The following is a 4160-nucleotide window of genomic DNA, read 5'->3' as shown; positions in this document are numbered from 1 at the left end:
TTATGCTGGTAAATCGGCTGCATCACAGGACCGCACCTCACAGTTGAAACTCCTCCCCTCTATCAATGTTATGTTTTAGACTCAAAAGAGTCAACTTAGTTTGCTCACACAAACCACGTAGTGTCTTTCTCAATATTAAGCATTATTATTTTTTTAAATTTACAACAAAGGTGTTCAGGACAAACATCACCAAACAACCTTAATCCCCGATAAATGGTCTGAAAATGCAGTTGATTTATCTTTGTATACCAATTCTAAAATAAAGATTTGAGCCTTTGACCATGCCCACAGATGCCCAAGCATCTTTTCACACCATCATTTCTATAGTCTGACAAAACTAGAATACAGAGCCTTAAGAGGGAGGAATATCATAAAAATTCATTACTTCAATGTTTAACTTTTTCACAATTACTTGAAGATTCATAGCATAGTGTCATTATAACTTGCTAATCATGAAAGCTGTAAATTAATAATTATTGCCTCTCATGATGACTGCACCGGTATCCACTTTTATTTATCCCTAATTAAATTCAATTGCATTTAATTGACTGTAAGTTTGAGGTAGCTTCATAGTGGTTCTACCTGACAGAAGGAGTATGTCTCAAAGTACCCTCTGCAGCATAAGAGTAGGTTAAAATGAGAGGGAAACACAGTACCAAATATACTATCTTCTCACTTGGCTTACAAACTAAAAAAAACAACTCAACAACTTCTTTATTGATAAAAATACAGTTCTTTTGTGAGCATGGAAACAATACATGGAATCTGTTTCTTTGCATTAAAGTAGCATCAAGGGAAAAGGACTCAAATTCTCTTGCCACCTTTTGGTTAACCTGGGTAAGAATGTGCATAAATGCAAGCTTGTGGGCGCACTGTTCCAGCATGGCACAAAGCGACTGGATGAACCAGGAGCCATCCTTTGAATTTCACCAAGAATAATAACCAGGTGCTGTGGAGTATGCATGCAAGAGGTCGGCCTCCACTGGCATTTTATGACACGCCATACTATCATCACCACCGCTGTCCATCTCAATGCCATAGTCCAGTTCTATACCATGGCAGGCCTGAATAATGAAAAATTTGGGTTTTCCAGTTAGACTCCTACAACAATCCCCTCTGAAAAACCTTGTTATTTTTTTCAGGTCAATAGGTCTATTCGTTCCAAAAATGATTCCTTCTTCACCATGGCTCAGAAGCACACAAACAAAACTGTTCCTTTTGCTGTGATCTTCTTTAGAAACATTACGCATCAATTCCATAATTTCTTCATGTGTAAGATCATTTTTAAAAATTAATTTGTTTTTTTAATTGCATTTTAGGTTTTGGGGTACATGTGAAGAACATGCAAGATTGTTGCATAGGTACACACATGGCAGTATGATTTGCTGCCTTCTTCCCCTTCACCTATATCTGGCATTTCTCCCCATGCTATCTCTCCCCACCTCTCCACCCCCCATCCCTCCCCCATTTCCCCCCAACAGACCCCAGTGTGTAGTGCTCCCCTCCCTGTGTCCATGTGTTCTCATTGTTCAACACCCACCTATGAGTGAGAACATGCAGTGTTTGACTTTCTGCTCTTGTGTCAGTTTGCTGAGAATGATGGTTTCCAGGTTCATCCATGTCCCTACAAAGGACATGAACCCATCGTTTTTTATGGCTGCATAATATTCCATGGTGTATATGTGCCACATTTTCCCTGTCCAGTCTATCATCGTTGGACATTTGGGTTGGTTCCAGGTCTTTGCTATTGTAAACAGTGCTGCAATGAACATTCGTGTGCATGTGTCCTTATAGTAGAACGATTTATAATCCTTTGGATATATACCCAGTAATGGGATTGCTGGGTCAAATGGGATTTCTATTTCTAGGTCCTTAAGGAATCACCACACTGTCTTCCACAATGGCTGAACTAATTTACACTCCCACCAACAGTGTAAGAGTGTTCTTGATTCTCCACATCCTCTCCAGCATCTGTTGTCTCCAGATTTTTTAATGATCGCCATTCTAACTGGCGTGAGGTGGTATCTCAATGTAGTTTTGATTTGCATTTCTCTAATGACTAGTGATGATGAGCATTTTTTCATATGTTTGTTTGGCCTCGTGTATGTCTTCTTTTGTAAAGTGTCTGAAAAATATGGAATGCTTCACGAATTTGCGTGTCATCCTTGCGCAGGGGCCATGCTAATCTTCTGTGTATCGTTCCAATTTTAGTATATGTGCTGCTGAAGCGAGCACGTGTAAGATCATTTTTATTCCTGACTTCATATTTCAAGTTCCTGAATGTTTCCCTGAGGTTTGCTGCATCGACATCTGTACCAGACCCAGATGCCATTCCAGTGCTTGTATGAAAGTTCTTATTATTAATTATCATACATAAACCCATTAGGATAATCCATTTTATAACTATTGTCCAAGGATATTCCACAATCCATTGATTTGCTTCCATGTCTGATCGTTGGTTCCAAATTTTTAATGGATTTTGAATCCACCGAGTTTTCAGTGTTCTCCATGGATACCTTTATTAACTCACAGCCTCCTCATACCTTCCACAGCCGCCTCACTAAAACAGCCACCCGCTAGGATCCCCGCATGCACGGCTTCCTCGTTTTTTTTTTTGTTTGTTTGTTTTTTTAGTGTGGCTACTAGAAAATTTAGAATTACATATGTGCCATGCAGTATATTTCTAGTAGACACTGAAAACCCATTCTGTTCTTTACTGGTGAGGTCAGACTGAACCCAGCAGTCTTGCTGGCTCGAAAGGTCTGAGCTGGAACTTCAGATGCTGGGTACTGAAATGAAGGGTTGTACCACAGAGCAACAGAAGGATTTACACAGGTATTAGGCAAAGAAACAGACAAATAAATCATGAGGGCCAGGTTTCCATGAGTGTTTCAGAAGGAAAGCTGTGGTTCTGAAAGGGTGGTCACTAGACCAGCAGCACTGCTTATGGATTCACCGAGCCTTACCAGGGAACTGGCCAGACATGCCAGTTCTCAGGCTCCATCCTCCACCCACCGAGTCAGAAATTCTGGGGGTGGGAACCAGTAGTGGGGGGTTTAGCAAGCCCTCCAGACAATTCCGATGCACCCTCAAATTTCAAACCCCTGTTACAGCTCATTGAGCATCCCCCCTGCCCTGTGGGTTGGAATTAGTTAACACTCCATTTCACAGATGATATAGTTTGGATGTTTGTCCCCACTCACATTTCATGTTGAAATGTAATCTCTCATGTTGGAGGTGAGGCCTGGTGGGAAGTCTTTGGATCATGGCGGTGGATCCCTCATGAATGGCTTGGGCCATCCCCTTGGTGATAAGTCAGTTCACATGAGATCTGGTTGCTTAAAGGCGTGTGGCACCTCCTCCCACCTTTCTCTTGCTCCCACTCTCGCCATGTGATGTACCTGCTTATCCCTTGTATTCGTGTCAGAAAGTGACATCATTCACAGCATTTTTATGAGGGAAATGCAATTAATGTTATAAACCTACCCCTGGCAAAGAGGAGACCTTCACTGTCTTCTGTGACTCTGTAAAGCAGATCAGGGATTTTTTTTCTCCACTAGCTCTGGTGAAAGCAGTTTTCCTTTCTTCTGGCAGCTATTTTCGCAAGTGAAAAGGAGTTCGCCCCCTGGTGGTGACCACATATTAACATGAAATATTTACGAATCCAGTTTTTACGTATTACAATCTGCTTATGCATGCCTTCCTTCTCCCACCCTGAGATTTTCTTGTAAATGTTATACCTCCCAAAGCGTTTAGGGTATTAGCTCGCATCTGAAAGAGGCTCTGCAAGTTTTCTGTGTAATTATTAGGGACAGCAACTCTTTACCAACTATTGAACAAGAATAAATGACTTATTCTTGCAAGGTCCTGGGATATATTCATAAGCAAAAGCGTTGTTCTTCCAATATGAGTGCACTATCAAAACTGCGCTCTAAGAGTATTACTAAATTCCTAACAAACTAGTCCCTAAGTTGGAATTTCTGTCACACACACACACACACACACACACACACGTTCTATCTGTCAAATTTAACGGACAAGTTAAACTGATCTTGTCATTCCCCAGACACAGTTTTCACTGCCCGCAATTTTCACATTGCCTTTTTTATGGTTTTCCTTTGGCCATGCTCCCTAGAAGAAATTTCCTTTTTCTTTCTATA

The 4160-nt window shown here is 41.0% G+C and overlaps 1 non-coding gene and 1 pseudogene across 1 annotated transcript; both read right to left on the bottom strand.

Moving 5' to 3' along the window:
- Positions 1–714: 714 nt before the first annotated feature.
- Positions 715–2534, bottom strand: LOC101038877 (caspase-3-like; annotated as a pseudogene).
- On the bottom strand, positions 2129–2235 carry LOC120365894 (U6 spliceosomal RNA). Its single transcript, XR_005580727.1, has one exon. It is a non-coding gene; the product is annotated as a U6 spliceosomal RNA (small nuclear RNA).
- Positions 2535–4160: the final 1626 nt, after the last annotated feature.

The sequence above is a fragment of the Saimiri boliviensis genome, chromosome 16 (genome assembly GCF_048565385.1).
Source record: "Saimiri boliviensis isolate mSaiBol1 chromosome 16, mSaiBol1.pri, whole genome shotgun sequence".
NCBI classification, from domain to species: Eukaryota; Metazoa; Chordata; class Mammalia; order Primates; family Cebidae; genus Saimiri; species Saimiri boliviensis.
This window is presented reverse-complemented; position numbering and strand designations above follow the sequence as displayed.